At 32.9% G+C, this 12,095-nt stretch overlaps 1 long non-coding RNA gene across 1 annotated transcript; it reads left to right on the forward strand.

The window, feature by feature from the left end:
* The first annotated feature begins 9,569 nt into the window (after positions 1 to 9,569).
* On the forward strand, positions 9,570 to 11,030 carry LOC124892772. Its single transcript, XR_007050423.1, has 2 exons — positions 9,570 to 10,380; positions 10,798 to 11,030. It is a non-coding gene; the product is annotated as an uncharacterized LOC124892772 (long non-coding RNA).
* Positions 11,031 to 12,095: the final 1,065 nt, after the last annotated feature.

A 12,095-nucleotide genomic window follows, 5' to 3' on the forward strand; every position in this document is an offset into this window, starting at 1 on the left:
TAAGAGGGTATTTCATACCACTAATAGGGGCTACACATCTATCTCTCTAATCAAGCTTCAGTCATACCTCGCGTCTCAAATATTTCTACCTCTAAATCAGTATATGATGATATAGGATAATGCAATGAAGTGAAATGAATGCTCAAACGCAACATCACAAACAAGGTCCTAATACAGAAATATAAACAAGAGTAAATACTAACAAAGTATCAAATCATACCATTGATAATATTGCAATGTAATTGATGTAATGCAATATAGTGATGATGATGATGGTGATGACAATGAGATGATGATGAGATGGTTTGAAAGTTATCGCATAACTTTCTGTATATATGCGCTGAGCTCGCAGCTATCATAAAGGACCCATAGGGGGTTTGCGACCCATATACTCATATATTCTCAATGTCATGCCTTAATTCAATCTTACTAGCACACCCCTTGATATAAGCATTTTATAAAGTGTCTCATTTTCTTAAAAAAATTAGAATGCCTCAGTGGTACCAATGTCTCATAAATATGGATGCGTGATATGAAGATGTAATACTCTTAATCAATCAGTATGAAGATCAAAATCCATTCAATACATGTATTAGTGAGCTCAGAATTAACTCAATGTATCAATATTCATGATATTAGTTTTCACTTGGCACTATCAAAATAAATAGTCATGTAGTCTGTCATGATCCAAAATTCAAAAGGGTCACGATGACACTTGTCCTGGCAAACCTTGACAAGTAAGCCTAATACCCTAACCAATACACAAAGGGAGAAGAGACAATAATAATCCCACGGTAAAGTTCTAGAATGAAATTGAACCATACAAGTATAATAAATGCGGAAAGAAATATAATAATGCAACTAGAACTCCCAAAATTAGGTGTAACAGGATAAGAACGTATCTAGTATAACTCGAATCCAAGGAAATACATAATATATCCAAATATAAGAGAAATTCTGTCTCTAAAATAAAAGTAAAGACATAGTCTATAGAGAGAGGTAGTAGAAGACATCCGGATGCCTAAAAATCATCAACTATCTTGAAAGCTCTAACAATCATCCGAATCTAGCAATGTGGAGTGTACCCGAACTTGAATCTATACCAGAAGGGTATAGTAAGAGTGAGTATGGTCTACTTGTACTAGGTAGGTATCATAGGGCGACCGAGCAAAGTAGAAAATAAAGTACACAAAATACACACTAAGGACACGTCACCTATAACCAGAAAATATTCTACAACGGTAGCCCACACTGCTTGCAGTAATAGTTCATATATATATATATATATATGTATGTATGTATGTATCACAAATACAACAACAATACAACAAGTATAACACAAGTTTACATTATATCACACGCAAGTATAAACAGAGAAGAACATGTATATATAGGATGGTCAAGTATAAGTAACAAGATATAGAGTAAGTAGAAATATAACAAGTCAATATGGAAATCCAATCACAACATCAATCAGAATAAAGAAAATAATAATAATAATAATAATAATAATAATAATAATAATAATAATAATAATAAGAATATTATGATGATGATGATGATGATGATGATGATGATGATGATGCACGAGGTTGACACACAACCTTGAGATTGACATATAGCCTTGAGGTTGGCATAGCCTTGAGATTAGCACACAACCTTGAGATTGACACAAAGCCTTGAGCAATATTCAGTATTTTCAGTGTTTCCAATATTTTCAGTAATTCTTATATTTTCAGTGTTTCCAATATTTCCAGTAATGATAGTATTTCTAGTATTTTCAAAGCACATACATAACATAAGATACAAATTAAGACACATACATGACAATAAATAAATATTGAGCAATAAAACAAATAAATGAAATAATGCATATGATGACATGAGAATGATGATGCAAGATTCACAACCATTCAAAATGAGTCATTCCACAACCAATCTACAATATGTATTTCCACAACCAATTCATATAAAGTATTTTCACAATGTTATAATTTCACAACCACGTGAGCCAATATCCACTCACGATTTCCCCTATCCACACATTTTCCACATGATTCACATGCCCACAAAGTATAATTATATCACAATATGCTAAGGGAACCACAATAGGCATTTCTAACAACATAATACAATTATTCTCATGTATTCAAGGCTATCAAATTATAACATAAGACCCCACATAGTCACTCATATCACATGATATCTCAGATTCAATAATTACATCACATTTAGGCCCCCACACTGGCACAACATATAGATAGTCATATTTCATGATTAGTTCCTACCCTTAACATGCATTTTGATACACAAATTAACCACCTAGACCAATCTAAAGAGTTAACCCATAAACTACCTCGAAGGTCGAAATTAATCCGCTACACTTTGATTCTACAATGTTACTTCTCAAGAATAATTTGAAATCAACTAAAACTAAAAAAAATATAGTATCAACACGTTAAAATGAAGCCAACGATACCCATGTTACCTACTTTTAGTTAGTGGTCAAAACGGACCCCCGAAATGAATTTTTAAAAAAGAAGGATAAAATTATAATTTTATTTTAAAAATATATTCCCCATATTTTTAGAAATCTACAATTAAAAGTTTAAGTCAAATCGAGTAAAAAAATGAGGTTCAAATCGAAGAAAACTCATTTTTATTCTTTACTGTGTAAATCCTTTGAATAAAAAATCAAGAATTGAGGATGGTTTGAAGATGAAATTGAAGAAAAACAAGTAATTATAGGATTAGAGATATTATTCAAGTAAAAAGGAGTGAAATTTGGGGATAAATCAAGTAATAAGATTTTTGAATAATGAATCAAGAATTCAAGTAAGAAAAAGATGAAATATCACATTAGATACGCAAAAAAGAATCAAGAAATAGATGTTAATATAACTTTCCAATTACTCACAAGTTTCACTTTTAAGCTCTCACACTATCTTAGAGTTTATTTCTCAAGAGATAACGTGAAAAATGAGCTAAAATTAGGTAAAAAGGTTGTTTATATGTCACACCAGGTTACGAGGTGCAATAGAGCATAAAACGTATGCCTCACATGTGATTTACCCCTTTAAGGCATAAAAAGCATGCCCCAAATGCGTTTTACCCTTTGTGCACTAGTTAACTTGGTGTACTAGATTTTTAAGATCAAAACGGACTTCGACGGGGTGTCTGAAATTCGTTTGTAGTTCGATTTATGCAAATGAACTATGTAACCCCACTAAATTCAATATTTCGAATGCGTTGGCAAAGTCATATTTTCAAAAAGAAATAGTTTTCATAGAGTTGACCCTCGAAATTTGAAATCACAATTTTCCAAACCGAGGATCGAAATGAGATTTAAAAGCCGTAAAACTAGATCAAATATGTTATCATCATAAAATCGTCATTCCAAAGTAGCTGGCGCAGTCTGTTCATCCATTCATTGCAGGGATCAAAATATAACCACGTATGTGCATAATAAGACTCTCGAAGCCTCCAAAAACCAAAATATCACATAAAAGACACCAACATGCATCGGGAACCATGACAATCACCTTCACACTCCAGAAATACCACAATACAATTATGGGGAATGGTAAAATAGTCATTTCACACAGAAACACATATTTCACATATTTCATCAAATTTTTAGGTCGTTACATAGTCACCAATAATATCATTTTCAATCCCTCAATTGAGCATCACTATAATGATAATGCAATTAAATGCTCACATAAGGCCTACAATGTCAAGTCAAGTCCCCACTTAGACGGTACAATGATAGATAAAATATTCAAATGCACAAATAAGATCTATGATGACAAATCAAGCCCCCATTCAAGCGATATATTAATAAATAAAACATTTAAAGCAAAAATATGACTAATAACCTCAAGTCAAGACCCCTCTCAAATTAATAAGAAATATGCATATAAGTCTCTGCCCAGGCATACAATCATAAGTAATTACTCAAATTCACAAATATGTTCACACAAGCTCAAAATAATATATCGCGAAACTACCTAAACCTACCTTATTCCATACAATAAGTCACATGCACTATTGCAAATCCATTTATACTCGAAGTATTCTCTAAAATGCGATCATTTCACCACATTCAATATTAACATAATTGATCCCTAGAGATCTCTAAACCTCAGTTATCACTATAAAGGCCACTAAATAAGATTCAAGCTCTAAAATAGGCACCTAATATTAATTATTCAAATCACTAAGTTATATATCTAAATTCTACTTTAAGGATAGCTACAAGTAGTAATAATAACTAATTAAGGTAATAGTCTAACAACAATCTATCACAAAACTCTAGTACCTATAGAGATGCTCTTCATTTCATCTAAACAGAACCCCTAATCCTAAGCAATACACAAAATAAAACAAACAAGCATATAATACATAAAAACTTTTTAAAAAGTCAAGGTACATCTCAACTTGCTTTAAATGAAGATCCGTAAGCCCAAATGCAGCTCAAAATCTCAACCGGAAGCCCAACTCTCTTGAATCAACACCAAATGTGTCCAATTTAATAAAAATATCATATACAAGTCAAAAGGAAGCTAATGATATCCATAATGACCTTATTTAAGACAAAAATAATGAACTCCAAAAATAGATTTAAATACAAAAGAAATAAAATTGAGATTTTGTTTAGAAGAACATTCCCCATCATCACAGAAACCTACACCTAAAACCCCACGCAAAAACGAGGTCCAAATAAAAAAAAATTATTTTCATGCTTTACCGGTAAAAACTTCAAAAATTCATCGAAAATTAAAAATAATAAAAATAGAATTTTATTAAAAATAAATCATAATCCTCAAGTAAAAAGAACTCTATGGGTGAAAACTCAAGCAAAAATAAGAAAGAATCAAAGCTTAAATCAAGGAAATATTAAAATTTTAATTTGGGGGAAAGATCTTCCAAAAACTCTCTTTTGAGATATTTGATTTAGAAGAATTTAGGTGATAAAGTTGGTAAGAAATGAGTTAGAATTTAGTTAGCAACTTATCTGCACAAACTTAAGCAATAAATTTCTCCCAAAATCTCCCTCCCAAGCTCCCAATATGATGAAAATGGTGAAAATGAGCAAAAGGGGGATAATTCCGAAATAGGGCTATTTTAGCAAAGAAAAGTGGCCCTTTTGACCACGCTGATAATCATTGATTGCGCGTTGACCTCGTTCCACGGTTAATCAACAACCAACAATTTTAAGAACTTATTTTGACCCTCAAAACTCATTCGAAATGATATGAACATGAATCAATAGTGCAATTGATCATAAAACACGTTTCGGATCCAATGAAATCAACGAATTTATGAAAAAAAATTATTACAACAAATTAATCCTTGGGCCCCTTTAGGACAAAATAACTATTTTCAAATGGAGGATCGAAATATAAAATAAAAGTTTCATACCCGACCTAACCACGCTACCAATCTAAACCGACGTTCTGGATCTAATGAAACTGTCTGAATCCTCATTCGAGACTTAGATCACAAAATATAGATCAAAGTGAAATCTATCCTTTTACGGATACTTAAAATCATAAACTTAAATAATACACTCCCGAATGCATCGAGGACCGTGCCAACTATTTTCACAACTTGTAAATCAGATAAGGCAACCACGAGAAGGGGCAAAATAGTCAAAACACAGAAAATTCTAAAATCACAATGAGGGTCATCACAGAAGGATCTCTAAATAAGGTTGGGTGAATGTTAGATTTTCTAACATTATGAAGAGATATAATTAATCATTGAAATATATGGAATGAATTATCTAGATCCTCGTAAAAAAGTGAACATGAAGTCCAAGAGATAATTCATGATTTGCAAAATATTGCAAGTTCATTGTCAGATGCATTTGTTGATCCTATGCCATAATTCCATTGTAAATGCTACAATAAAAAGTCCTTGAAGGTCAGAGATGGCACGCTTGAAACATGGTAGATAAATTAATTTCAAATGTAAAACTCCTTAAAGAAGGAGAGGAGAAAATGATCAAGATAGTTTTAATATGAGGCAAGTGCTTTAAAAGAGCACCATGGCATAACACTTCATAAAACCTTGGTATAGGTTCAGGTACTTGAAAATGATAAAATGAAGAGATCTCAATAAGTTATGTCGTAGTGAAATCGATATCAAAATGACCATGATGGTATCTTTGATATAATATAGAGTTCAACATTATAAATGGTAAAGGATCTTGATTTGAAATATGTCAAATAGTGTGAGCAATTAAATGACTAACCAAATAAAATACACAATTTCAAGTATAATTTATTTCACTTTAAAAAGATATTTTAAAATTAGTCCATAGACTAAGTTATAATGCAAGTGGGATATAAATAGATGATTATGCGAAAAGTAAAATTGTAAAATATAAAGTACGGCTCATGTCTTGACACATAAAGATCATTCACAAAAGTCCTAGCATTATTGTTTGGATATGTGTTCCCCTATGGTGGATGCAATAAGGCTTCTTTAAGTTTGACAATGTACAAAAAATTTAAATTCGTATAATGAATGATTTTCCTATCTAGTTAATCGGTAAATGTTATATGAAAATCCTTGAAGGATTTAAAATGCTTTTTAAAATAATTCAATCTATTGAACAACCCAATGATTGTGAGATCACTTAACATAAAGAAAGATCAATTTCGATCTCTTGAAAATATTTCGAAAGTACCATGTATTAGTGAAAATTGGTGCACTTACATATTTTGCTATTCCTATACATTAGATAGTAATTTTTGTTAATATGCAGGAAAGACATAATTTTACTTTTATGTGAATTTGAGCGAAATTAAATATTATTGATATAGATTTATTATTTCTATCAAATATTGTCAAAGGATTATTGGTTATGCAAATACATGAAGATTATTTGATCTACAGTCAATTTTAATATCATGCAAATGAAAGTATCAACAACTTAACTATTGCTACGAACAAGTTCAATGTGCTAGTGGCTTGCGACGATGAGATTACGAATAAAGTGATTGTCAAAAATATATTTAGCTGAGTTCAAAGTCTTATATTATCTAAGGAACATGAAAATGATATATCAAAATGAGTTAAAAAATATAACAACATCATGAATGTGATTTGAACACAAAGTTATTGTTAATATCAACATTTGAAAGTTGGCATATGAGATTGGGATGCGTTGCCTTCGAGAAGTGAAATGATGTTTGCATCAAGGCGAGTAAATTATGCACTGCACTCTTTTTTTCTTGACCTAAGTTTTGTCCTAATGGAATTTTCTGGCAAAGTTTTTAACAAGGCGACAAACACTACATATTATATGATATGTGTACTTTTTTTCTTCACTAGAATTTTTTTTCCATGGGATTTTTGTCATGTACCGAGTCTACACCTTGAACGTAACATAACGCCTAGAACCACGAGTGATCCCAAGTGGATCCTTGGCCTGGCAAACTACTCATAAACTTAACTTTGAAATTATACAGAAGTTAGAAATATAATTATAAGCTAAATTTCCAGAAATAAGACAAAGTTTAACTTGAAATACTGAATATCAACTTTGAAAGACAACAAAACATTCATCTGTCTAATATCTAATAAAGCCTCTATAACTCATAAATTGAAAGAGTTGCTGGGACATGACCCCGAGCAACCTTTATTGGAATTAACAACTGAAATCAAATATTGACAAAAATTTAGCTGTCAAATTAGAACTGATAAATTTTTTGTAGGAATAAGAGAAAATTTAGAGAAAAATGTCTTAGCGGAAATATTGAGAAAGGAAAAATATAAACAACCAACTTTTAGTTGATATGATATATTTATTATATTAACCATGGTTAGAAATTTAATTTGAAATAAATTAAATCTAAATCATTCAATTTAATTAAGTCGAAAAATGAAGAGAGTGAAAATGGAGAGGAGCCAGACCCTCACCCCAGTCTTCGAACAAGGCATCAAATTAGCCAATTTATACGCTTCTTATTTGTATCAGGGTAAAAGTCTGGACCCACAGTAAATTTGCTATTGTCTGGACCTACAGTAAATGTGCTATTTAATTTAAACAATATATAGCTGCAAAACGTAGTTGTTACAAACTATAACTGTGTATATAATTACCTAGTGGATGTTTGTCATACCGCATAGTTTTGTCATTGAAATATAAGTGTAACGACCCCGTGAATTATTTTATAAATTTATCATATTTTAATTCACTTTATAATTTTTTAGCCATTATTTTATAGTAATGACTAAATTGATATTTTCTTAATTGTTGAGACCTATTTATAATATAACATCAGAAAGTTGAAAGGAAATGGGGCACAAGAAGTTATGAATTTCACCATTACAATTCTGAAGGTAAAGTTTTGAAGGCTTCAGATAAGGATTGTGTGTGAATTAATTCCCACTTCTATATATACCTACTGTGATCTATCTATGATAGTGGAGTGAAGCTGAGTTGAAATTGCTCATTATCGATATCATGGTAAAGTAATTGACGCGATTAGGGTATTAGAATTATTGAAGTGGGATTAACAAGGTGGTCATATTGGTGATTTAAAAGGTTAATTACAATGGCATGGAAGGTTGTGCACAGTATCTTGGGGGGGGGGGGGTGAGTAACGTTAGACTGGTCATATGTGTTGGCTTCTTGATTCACTAGAATTAGGTGGATTAAATTAATGATATTACATCCTAATTCTAACATGAATAACATGGACAATTGGTGGGTAAATTATGTCAAAGATGTTAAACACTAGACGTGGGTTGTAGCTAGACAATGACGTTAATTATTTATATTATTTGTGGGTACATTAGTGTTAAAGTAGTCCTAAAAAAATGTTTCTTCTTATAATTTAATGTTGATTAAAGTGATTTTCTGTACATGGAATAGCGGCACTGCAAGTCTTTGTTTTTTAATTTTTCTAAGCGGACTAGCTTATATTATCAGATATTGATTGATCGCGATGGTGATAAATTTAGACATAGTTGTGAAATTTTTTAAAGTAAGATTTTATAAAATGGGCGTCATTAGATTCATATTTTTAGGAGAGATATGTATTTGAATAGATTGGGCTCATTCGGAGGCGATTCAAAAGGGTAAAGCCTCCATCAGACTCTTCCGATTTCGGATTCACTTCACAGGCTCCTTTTAAGGCAAGTTGAGACTTTCTTAGACTCTTTTTCAAAGTGTTTATCTGTTAGTTATGTGTAATGGGAGTAATGAAAAACAGGGGTCTCGTATAGGTGATTGTGACGAGCATCTATATGGGCACCAGTGTTGTTTGAGGAGATAAAATAAGTTAATTGTATGTGTAGACACCTAATTTGTCTCTCTAGAAATCCAATTTTATTCATTTTTAGCTCACCTTACCACACATCATTACCCATGTGATTATACCCCCACAAAAATACAAAAATAACAAAATTTTAATAAATTCCTAACAAATTAAATCTCTAATATTCCCTATCCTAACAAACTTTATCTCTAACAACCTACCCTCACCTAACCAAAATTTAACACATCATACCCCTACCCCTACCCCTACCCCTACCCCACCTCACTACCTTACCCCACGTACCCCTTCACATTTTTCTTCTTTTGGTAACAAACCGTAACAGAATAAGAACCACACACAAAACAAAGGGAGTGGGACCCACTTAAAAACACACACACACCAGGGAATTTCATATATATAGAGAAGGAATACACTATATTCAGGGTTTTTTTACCATCAGCTCACAAAATACACTCTCCTCCATCTCTATTTTCTTATACACAATTCACACGCACACAGATCACATAATCACCATGAACACAACCCCACACACTCATCTCTAATTCACGATACACTGGTCATGAACACATATCGCTATACGATGCACACACACTAGAAATTGGGGAAAACAGAATGAGAAATTAAGAGTGAGAACACGGGAGAGGGAGAGAATAGGTGGAAGTTGACTATTCCGGCGGGTTTCTCGCCGGAATTTGACTGAAAAAACACGGTTTAGCCACTGTTCCGTCAAGACTCGCCAGAAAATGACCACATCAATCGTATTTCGGCCAAACCCACATCGAACAGCTTCCATCTCTCATTTTTCAGTTTAAATCTCGCTAGAAAACATTAATTCCGGCCACCAGATCGTCTGAATCGGTTGTTTTAGGTTGACTCCGGTTGAGTCTCGTCGGAAACTGTCACACAGGGGGTTTATTTTTCCCTTTCAAGCTTCGATTTCAATTTTGGGTTTCATTTGTTCTTCATGAAGTCTTGTTCGGATTGGATTTTGAGATTTTTCGGTTGGAATTAGATCGTTGTGAGGTCGGATTTGAGGTTTTCTGGGTGCGGTGTTATCTCTGATATATTGAAATTGATATTTGAGGTTCAATTCTGACTCCCTCTTTTCATTTTTTGTTTCGATTTGGTGCATTGGTGTATGATTGTGTGTTGTTGGGTTGTGATTGGATGATCTTGTTGAGGTTTGATATTGTTTATTCGTGAATAATTAATCACGGTATGAACCACTTTGTGTGAAAGTGACGTATAAAAGGAAATCTGGGGTGGAATCGAGAAGTTGATAAAAGAGTGAATTTGGATTAACTTTGGTTTATTATTGTTTTTGTTTAATGAGCATGGATATTGTTGAAACATGATAATATCATGATAGGATGAAATTGGTAGGCAAACGGTAGGCTGGGTAGGCAAATTTGGGAATACGATTTGTTGAGTGCTTGAATATGTGTGTGAATGATTCGTTCTATTTTATCGCACAAAAATTGAAATTTTACTCATTTGTCAGGGAATGCCCCGAGAAATTTATATTGATTTATTCGAGAAATGTCCCGAAGTATCATATACGCAGAGGAAGCTCGTGATCAAGGCTCGAGGCATCGGATAAGGCATTGGAGCGTAGTTTTAGGATTAGCTTAGAATAGGATTTATATTTTCGCATTTTTTTCTATCTTTGGACTATATAATTGGATTGGACACTATATTGTGGATTGGTTTTGTTTTGTGTGTTTGATTGTTTTATGTGTTGTGTGATTTATACATTCGTAGTGTCAAATTAGCCGATATGCTCCACCAAGCAACCGTGGTCGAAATACTAGATCGAGGGGTGTCTAATACCTTCCTCTCGGTTAACAGAATTCTTTAGCCGTAATCTCTGTTCATAAATCAGATTTTGAAAGAGTCAAAATCATTTTGAAAAAGGATATCCAAGGGTGACTTGGCACACCCGATTTATGCCAAGTGGCGACTCTGAGTTAATTATAAAACGAATTCTTTTCGAAACTTTCATCTTCATTTTTGTCACTTTAATAATAAAACCCTTTCAAACTTAAAATTAATCTTTTGGTTAAAAAGGAGTGTGACAGCTCTGACGACTCCACTGGTTATTTTTTAGAATTCGAGCTTATTTTTTGGAGTTGCATTGACTTAGTTTGACATCATGGGTGTATAAACGTTGTTTGTGTTATTGTTTTTGAGTGCCTACGTGCTATTTGTTTACAGTTTTTTCTAATGTGTTACTGCTTTATATCTGACATCATTTGCATAACCCGAGTCAATTTTTTAGGCAATAAGTTCTGTAGTACACGATGTGTACATGACCTATAGTTGAATCACCCTTATTTTAGGATGGGGAGCCGTCGGCTGGTATGGAGTGAGTGGAAAGCAAAACAGCCACTATCGACCATACGCTCCCCTCCATTCCCCGCTATTGATCCTACAAATACTTTGAGTCTTCCACCAAAATTTCTTAACAAGAAGCCTAGTGTGCTAGAAGAGTCAGAGAAAATAGTTGGAAAGATGAAGAATGCAGAAAATGCTATGAAAAGTTCTTTAGGACTTGTGGGTAAAGAAGATGTTACATACAAAGACTGGGGCATGTCTTCAAGTGTTAACTGCCCTTCTAACTTTGAGGTATCAAAAATGGAGGAACATAATGGGTACGAGGATTTTGAAAAATACTTGGGACGATATTGTCATCAATTGAGGGGGGACTGAAGGAAAGAAGAAGAAAAGCATACCTATTGTCGTTTCAGGGGAAAAACAGATCTTGAGAAGTCCAACTCAGCAATATTGTCACTCTCAATC

The sequence above is a fragment of the Capsicum annuum genome, unplaced genomic scaffold, assembly GCF_002878395.1.
Source record: "Capsicum annuum cultivar UCD-10X-F1 unplaced genomic scaffold, UCD10Xv1.1 ctg5047, whole genome shotgun sequence".
In the NCBI taxonomy this organism is placed as follows: domain Eukaryota; kingdom Viridiplantae; phylum Streptophyta; class Magnoliopsida; order Solanales; family Solanaceae; genus Capsicum; species Capsicum annuum.